General features: G+C 38.3%; 1 pseudogene; it reads right to left on the minus strand.

The window, feature by feature from the left end:
- Window positions 1–250: 250 nt before the first annotated feature.
- On the minus strand, window positions 251–605 carry LOC118591872 (annotated as a pseudogene).
- Between the last annotated feature and the right edge of the window lie 8929 nt (window positions 606–9534).

Below are 9534 nucleotides of genomic sequence, written 5' to 3' on the forward strand. Positions count from 1 at the left end.
GGAGCAGCAGTCAACATTCCACTCTTTCCACATACAAAAATGAATGGGTATATATAATATATAACTATATAATTATAATTATAAAATATATATAGTGTATTTCTGGGTTCTACATAGCCTTTGGTTACTTATCTTGCCACCTCACTGTGCTGCAATATCTAACTTCTTACTCTTTTTCACAAAGAACAACTGAAAGCATTTTTTTTTTTTACAGGATCATCTTTTTATTGGACATGTTAACAAAAGAGATTTAGTCAAAAAGACGAAAGCACATGTCGTCATCAGACTCCTCAGATTTTTCCTTCTTTGCCTCCACTTTCTTCTCCTCAGCTGGGGCAGCAGCAGTAGAGGGGGCATGACCGCATGCTGTCAGCTCCAGCTGCTGGAGCAGGCCCACTGGCCCCTACTACATTGTAGATGGGGCTCCCAATGCTGACATTGGCCAGGGCCTTTGCAAACAAGCCAGGCCAGAAAGGTTCTACATTGACACCAGCTGCTTTAATCAGGGCATTGATCTTGTCCTCCATGACTGTCACCTCGTCCTCCTGCAGGATGAGGGCAGAGTAGATGCAGGCGAGCTTGGCAACGGAGGCCACTGCCGGCATGGTGCTAGTCGCTGAATGAAGTGAGGGCCTCACCCCAACGCGGCCTTAGCTTCCTTGGAAGAACCAAGCACCTTGGTGGCACCTTGGCAACAGCTGAGGAAAGGGTGAAAGAGTATTTTTATCTATTCTTGACATCAAGTAGGAATTTCACATGAGTTATCTAATTAAGACATACACAACACATACGCTGTTAGGTACACCTAGTCTGGAACATTAAATAATATAAAATTATTAATCTAATACTTTACGAAGAAGAGCATATCTTTCTTACTGAGGTGGAGAATGGAGAAAAGTGAGTCCATTCAGCTAACACAGTCCAATGTAATTACATTACATTCTCTGTGTAAAAGACAAAAACAGAAAGAATTGTCATCAAAATCACAGCATCTAGGGCATCCATGGTAGTATAGGAGAAAGCTGAAGGGCACAGTCATTTGTGAGGACAGGAAGCAGAGGGCATATTTTGTCCAGGTAAAGACTCCATCATTATATACCATATCACCATTTGAATTTGAAGTAAACAGGTATTGAGTGGATGTATATTCTGTATAATGGACAAAGGGGAAAAAAGAATTTTTTTTTTAAATACAAAGATATTGGAATTGAAAGGCTGAAAAAAAAAAGTTACAATCAATTAGCAGTCATTAGCTGTCTTACATTCCAAAAAAGAAATCAATAAAATCCTACTATAATGGATTAAAAATAGTTTTGATTCTCTGAGAGAGGGGGTATTGTAGAGTGATGGGTAGTTGGAATGGAATTAAGCCACAATTCTTTAATGAGCCAAAGTCCTCAAATACTACATGATAATGAAATCATTAATCCCTCTGAATAGAAAAATACTAATGTACTTTGATGAAAACAAGAAATATAATAAATACTGTATTTCAAAGATTGCCAAACCACTCAGATCATTTACACAGCCAATTGAAAAGGCAGGACTTGCAGCAACTCCTGATCCAGCTGAAAGCTTTGGCAGGCTTGTAGTATTGGTGCCACCAATACACGCTGCTTCACGTTATGGCATGCAACATCATAACAATTTGTCCTTCACAGAGGATATTGTGTTCTTAGACTATCCTAATTGCAAAATAAATGTTTAATTGTTACAACCAATTTTAATAGTTGGGAGATGCTCAGGTCACAAGCATGAGGACTAGAGAGTGAATTCCCAGAGCTGGGTGGGCATGACACCCTGAGGAGAATGGGGATCCCCTGGGCAAGCTTCCTAGCTAAACTAGCTGAGTCAATAATCTCTGTATACATTAAAAGATACTGTCTTTTAATACAATAAAATAATAGTTACTAACAAAGTCACTGGATGTCAATGAATGCCCTTCAAATGAACACATATATGCAAACACACGTATACATATCCCTGTACATCACCTACACATACACAGACACAATCAAAACACATTATATTTTTGTTTTTAAATGTGTGTGTGTAAATGTATACACAACATGTGTGGGTACTCATAGAGGCTAGAAGAGAGCATCCAATCTCATGAAACTCAAGTTACAGACAGTTGTGAGTAGCCTGATATGGGAACTGAACTCAGATCTGCTCAAAAAACAGCAGGTGGTTTTACCCAATATGCAATCTCTCCAGTCTGCAACAAAAAAATTAAATATGATAACTTTAATATAACAGTGCTACTTTCTTCATTTTGTATTTTAAAACAGTTTGACTAAAATATAAACCAAGAAAAATAATTATCTAAAAGAAATATATTACTCTTATTTTAATAACAGGCCAAATTCTCCTTTTGTAGACAAATAACAAAAAACTGAGCAAAACATAAAATATTTTATTAGACCCATCAAAGTTGTAAACATTGGTAAATTGCTATCTAGGAGAAGAATTAAATTGAAAGAAGACTGTCATGAATTTTATGAAACTCCAAGGACATTTTAGAAGTCAGGAGGCAGTAGGTAAAAGATTAAGCCCAGCAGTGGCACTCCACAGAGCTATGAAAACACAGAAGAAGCCAACAACCCACCAGAGTGGGGTCTGTTTTAATTAAGGAAAGGACAGATTACCTTTGAATAATAGAATACAAAAAATGATTTCTCACAGGAAATTTTCCTTTTACTTGAAAGTCTATAAATTGCCAGATACCTGAAAGAGGTTTACTGGGATTCAAAATTGCTAACACTCATTAATATCATTCTTTAAACAAATAGACTTCCTGTGTAGCGAATGACAGTACCATCCCTGTTCTGAAATCACATCTACAAGCATATTTCAAAACTGTAGTTTGGTTCAAAATCAAAGATAATTAATTTTCAAGATTCAGTTCACTTGAAAAGGAATCAGGAGCTCCCATCTGGACCAGAGGTGAGTGCCTGGGGTTATAGTCATAGAGGCAACTGCCCCTGGGTCCCACAGCTGGACACAGGTCATCATGAAAGGAAATGCCCAACTTGTCCCCAGTATCAAGCCAATCAGCTGGCCATGCAAGAAGGCTCCCCTTTTCCAAGACTGCAGGCACACACAACAATCTCCACACCCTTCCCCCACACCCATTTGCCCAAGACCCCAGCCACTTCCTGAGACTCCAAGACCAACACCCGCTCCTGTCCGCCCCAGAACTCCCATCTGGACCAGAGACCAGAGGCACTCTCATCTGGACAAGAGACGAGAGGAACTCCCATCTGGATAAGAGGAGCTCCCATCTGGACAAAATAAGGAGACCCCAGGGACTTCCTGAGACTCAGAGTCCAGCTCCCAGGCTCATATCCTGCTAGCATTCTCATCTGGACCAGCTCTCCCATCTGGCCCAGAGCTTCCATCTAGACCAGAGAGAGGCTCCCTAAATCTGTCAGCTCCCTCAGGACCAAGTACACTGATAAGACCAAGAATGAACCCAAGAGGAGATGGGCAGACATCAAGGCAGAAGTACATACAACAAAATAAAGAGCAATACAGCATCACCAGAACGTAGCCATTCTCCAACAGCTAGACCTGAACATCACAGAAAGGAAGAAGAAGAAGAAAACAACCTTATAAGTAACATCATGAAGAGGCTAGAGCCTTATATAGAAGAAATCAAAAATAAAGTAGAGGAACAGACAAACAAAAAATGGGAAGAACACTATGAAAAACTAGTAGAAAGGACAATTAAAGCAGAAGAAAACAATAAGTCCTTGAAAGAAAATCATGACAAAGCAAGGGAGACAATCCGAGACCTGAAGAGATAAATAGAAAAAATGTAGAAGACACTAGCAGAAGGAATGCTGGAAATAGAATATCTGAGTAAACAAACAGGAAATTCAGAGGCAAGTATAACCAACAGAATGCAAGAGATGGAAAAGAGGATTTCTGGTGTTGAAGATACGGTAGAAGAAATAGATTCATCAGTCAAAGAAAACACTAAAACCAACAAAGTCATGGCCCAAAGTGTCCAAGAAATTTGGGACACCATGAAAAGACCAAACCTACAAATAATAGGGATAGAGGAAGGAGAAGAATACTAACTCAAAGGCACAGAAAATATATTTTACAAGATCATAGAAGAAAACTTTCCCAACTTAAAGAACGAAATGCCTATGAAGATACAAGAAGCCTATAGAACACCAAACAGACTAGACTCCCAAAAAAGTCACCTTGCCACATAATAATTAAACAACTAAATGTACAGAATAAAGAAAGAATATTAAGGGTAGCAAAGGCAAAGGGCCAAGAGACTTATAAAGGCAAACCCATCAGACTATCACCTGAGTTCTCAATGGAGACTTTGAAAGCCAGAAGGACCTGGACAGATATAATGCAGACACTAAGAGACCATGGATGCCAGCCTAGACTAATATATCCAGCAAAACTTTCAATCCTCATAGATGGAGTGAACAAGACCTTCCAAAATAAAACCAGATTTAAACAATACTTATCCACAAACCCAGCCCTACAGAATGCACTAGAAGGAAAATTCCAACCTAAGGAAGGCAGATACACCCATGAAAACACAGGCAATACATAACACCACAGCAGTAAACCCCAAAGAAGAGAAGTACACACACACTACCACCAAAAAATAATATAACAACAGGAACGAACAATCACTGGTCATTAATATCCCTTAATACCAATGGACATAATTCACCTATAAAAAGACACAGACTAATAGAATGGATATGAACACAGGACCCATCTTTCTGCTGCATACAAGAAACACACCTCAAATTCAAAGACAGACACCTCCTAAGAATAAAAGGCTGGGAAAAGACTTTCTAATCAAATGGTCTTAAGAAGCAAGCTGTAGTAGCCATCCTAATATCCAGCAAAATAGACTTCAAACTAAAATCAATCAAAAGAGATGATGACGGACATTACATACTCATGGCAGGAAAGATTACCAAGATGAAGTTTCAATTTTGAACATTTATGCCCCAAACACAAGGGCACCCACATATGTAAAAGAACCATTACTAAAGCTTAAATTACATATAAAACCCCACACATTAATAGTGGGAGACTTCAACACCCCACTTTCACCTCTGGACAGATCGGCCAAATTGAAACTTAACAGAGACATAAGGGACTTAACTGATGTTATCACTCAAATGGACATAATCAACATCTACAGAACATTCCACCCAAACAAAAAAGAATATACATTCTTCTCAGAACCCCATGGAACCTTCTCTAAAATCCACCACATACTTGGCCACAAAGCAAATCTCAACAGATACAAAACAATTGGAATAACCTCCTGTGTTCTATCAGACCACCATAGTTTAAAGTTAGATTTCAACAACAGAAAAAACTACAGAAATCCTACAATCTCATGGAAAGTGAATAATGCTCAACTGAATCACCAGTGGGTTAAGGAAGAAATAAGAAAGAAATTAAAGACTTCCTAGAGACCAATGAAAATGAATACACCACATACACAATATTATGGGATACTATGAAAGCAGTGCTAATAGGGAAATTCATAGCACTGAATGCCCACATAAAGAAGCTGGAGAAATCTCATGGTGGTGACTAGACAGCACATCTGAAAGCTCTTGAACAGGAAGAAGCAAAGTCTCCCAGGAGGAACAGACACCAGGAAATTATCAAATTGAGAGCTGAAATCAATAAAATAGAAATAAAGAGAACAAAGCAAAGGATTAATGAAACAAAGAGTTGGTTCTTTGAAAAGATCAACAAGATAGACAAGCCCTTATCCAAACTAACCAAAAGACAGAGAGAGAGCATAAAAAAAAACAAAATCTGAAATGAAAAGGGTGACATAACAACAGACAATGAGGAAATCCAGAGAATCATCAGCTCATACTTCAAAAACCTCTACTCCACAAAACTGGAAAATCTAGAAGAAATGGATAATTTTCTGGATAGGTACCACATACCTAAGTTCAATCAAGACCAGAAAAACCATTTAAATAGTACAATAACCCATAAGGAAATAGAATCAGTCATTAAAAGGCTCCCAACCAAAATAAGCCCTGGACCTGATGGTTTCACTGCAGAATTCTACCAGATCTTCAAAGAAGACTTAATACCAATACTTTTTAAATTGTTCCACAAAATAGAAGCAGAAGGTATATTACCAAACTCCTTCTATAAGGCTACAATTGCCCTGATTCCTAAACCAAACAAAGATGCAACAAAGAAAGAGAACTACAGACCGATCTCCCTCATGAACATTGATGCAAAAATACTCAATAAAATTCTGGTGAACAGACTCTAAGAACACATCAAAACAATTATCCACCATGATCAAGTAGGCTTCATCCCAGGGATGCAAGGGTGGTTCAACATAGGAAAGTCCATCAATGTAATACACCATATAAACAAACTCAAAGGAAAAAAAAAAAAAAACAAAACATGATCATCTCACTAGATGCAGAAAAGGCATTTGACAAAATCCTACACCCCTTCCTGATAAAGGTCTTAGAGCAATCCGGAATACAGGGAACATACCTAAACATAATAAAGGCAATCTACAGCAAGCCAACAGCCAACATCAAATTAAATGGAGAGAAACTCAAAGCAATACCACTAAAATCAGGAACAAAGCAAGGCTGTCCTCTCTCCCCATATTTATTCAATATAGTACTTGAAGTTCTAGCCAGAGCTACAAGACAACACAAAGAGATTAAGGGGATAGAAATTGGAAAGGAAGAACTCAAGCTCTCCCTGTTTGCAGATGACATATAGTATACATGAGTGACCCCAAAAATTCAACCAAGGAACTGATACAGCTAATAAAAACCTTCAGCAGCATAGCAGGATACAAGATCAACTCAAAAAAATCAGTAGCCCTCCTATATACAATAGACAAACAGGTTGAGAAGGAAATCAGAGATACATCACCCTTTACAATAGCCACAAATGATATAAAATACCTTGGGGTTACTCTAACTAAGCATGGGAAGGACCTATATGACACGAACTTTAAGTCCCTGAAAAAAGAAATTGAAGAAGATGTCAGAAAATGGAAAGATCTCCCATGCTCATGGATAGGCAGGATTAACATAGTGAAAATGGCAATCTTACCAAAAGCAATCTACAGATTCAAAGCAATCCCATCAAATTACCAACACAATTCTTCACAGATCTGTAAAGAATAATACTCAACTTCATATGGAAAAACAAAAAACCCAGGATAGCCAAAAGAATTCTGTACAATAAAATAACCTCTGGAGGCATCACGATCCCCGACCTCAAGCTCTACTATAGAGCTACCGTAAGCGAAACAGCTTGGTACTGGCATAAAAACTGACATGTGGACCAATGGAATCGAATCGAAGACCCTGACATTAACCCGCATACCTATGAACATATAATTTTTGACAAAGAAGCCAAAAATGTACAATGGAAAAAACAAAGCATCTTCAACAAATGGTGCTGGCATAACTGGATGCCAATGTGTACTAGGCTGCAAATAGATCCATATCTGTCACTGTGCACAAAACTTAAGTCCAAGTGGATCAAAGACCTCAACATAAATCTAGTTACTCTGAACCTGATAGAAGAGAAAGTAGGAAGTACTCTTGAACACATTGGCACCAGACATCACTTTCTAAACATAACACCAGTAGCACAGACACTGAGTCAAACAATCAATCAATGGGACCTGTTGAAACTGAGAAGCTTTTGTAGAGCAAAGGACACAGTCAACAAGACAAAGCGACAGCCTACAGAATGGGAAAAGGTCTTCACCAACCCCACATCTGACAGAGGGCTGATATCCAGAATATATAAAGAACTCAAGGAATTAGACATCAAAATGCCCAACAGTCCAATAAGAAATGAAGTAAATCGGTGCTGCCAGGACCAGACATGTCTCACTGTCCAGAAAGTCTAAATTTTAAAAATATTTTAAATGCCATATTCTGTAGGTCTTTGAATTATTTGAAGATTACCTATCTATCTGAAATATCTCTAAGTATACCTAGAAGACTTAACTAACATGGCTATGAATGTGATTATCACAGATGACTAATTATCAATCTATTTTTAATTATCCATTACAATTTAAAATGAGCTATATAAACATAATACCCTAAACAAGAGTAGAAATACACACACAGTATAACAATATTAACTTTATGTTTGTATCGATAGACCAAAATCCATACCAATGTAAAACATTTTAAACAAGTTGTTGCTCTTTAGAAGTAAGTTCCCTAATCTACCTTTTCATCCTATTATATCTATATCATATCCCCTTTTCTTCTTTAGAAAGAGATCTCATTTATAATCAACCTGGTTTAAGTAAAAATATTGGGTTTTTTTCTGTCCCACACCAGAGGGCTCTTCTGATTTGGGACACAAGAATCTCTTAACCTTTTCTTTTAACAATGTGCTTGGGTTTAGAGAAGGAGTGAGCCAATTCCATCTCCAAAGCCAGCTGGGAATTTGGGCGTAGTTTTTCTTACTACTTCCTGCTGGAAGGGAGCGCTGTAACTTATGGGAACACAAAGAAAATTTTAGGATTATGGAGTAGTCCGTGAGGGTGAACCTCTGAGCCAGTTGCCTTGAAACCATCTGGATGTTGGATCATCTGGGCCATTGTGTCATCAGAGACCTTTCAGGTGGTCTTGGCTGATCAAACCTGATGTATCTTAATTGGGAACAAATCCACAGCTTCTGGCTTTCTATGGAAACAAAAGCAGAGACTCTTTTCCAAAGCAACATATCCTTATATCCAAATTTTGAAGTCAAGGTACCTTTAAAATTTACATATTTGTTTAACTCAACAGCTTTTATGATCAAATCTATTTCTGCAGTTAAAAATCCCAAAGACAAGACAAACCAGATTGTCTGTGTAATATCAATCTTTGGAAGACTGAAACGCTGCTGTTGCTGCTGGCTCCACCCACCTCAGCTTCCCAACATGGCAGTGGTACAGTTTACCGCCAGCTCTGGGTCTGGAGTCATGTGTACATCAACTATCAGAAGCAGTTCTATCAAAGCAGTGCATAGCCCAGAAACTTTAAAAAAACAAAACAAAACAAACAAACAAACAAACAAACAAACAAAAAACTACCAAAGGCTAAATCTATCATGCAGCAGAGTAAAGTGCCGCTTGTAGATTCTTCATTACCACCACACTGCAGGTCAGACACACATGCCAGGAACCAACCATAGTAGCTCAAACCGGCAGGCTGCCACTAACTTGAGAGAGACATCTAGGGAGCTGTTTTTAGCTCTGTTTAGAATATTTTTTCTCAGGTTTTAGGTGGAAACTGTTGCAAACACGCTGGGTTCCATTTGTAGTTGGAGAGCTTGTCTCCAGGTTCCACCCAGCACCCATGGTCCCATAACCCACATATAAAATAATCATACAGACACTTATATTATTTAAACTTCTTGGCCATTAGCTCAGGCCTACCATTGTCTAGCTGTTACTCTTATATTTAGCCCATTTCTTTTAGTCTATACTTTGCCACGTGGCTTGTGGCTTACCGGTGTCTT

The sequence above is a fragment of the Onychomys torridus genome, chromosome 10 (assembly GCF_903995425.1).
Source record: "Onychomys torridus chromosome 10, mOncTor1.1, whole genome shotgun sequence".
Classification (NCBI taxonomy): Eukaryota; Metazoa; Chordata; class Mammalia; order Rodentia; family Cricetidae; genus Onychomys; species Onychomys torridus.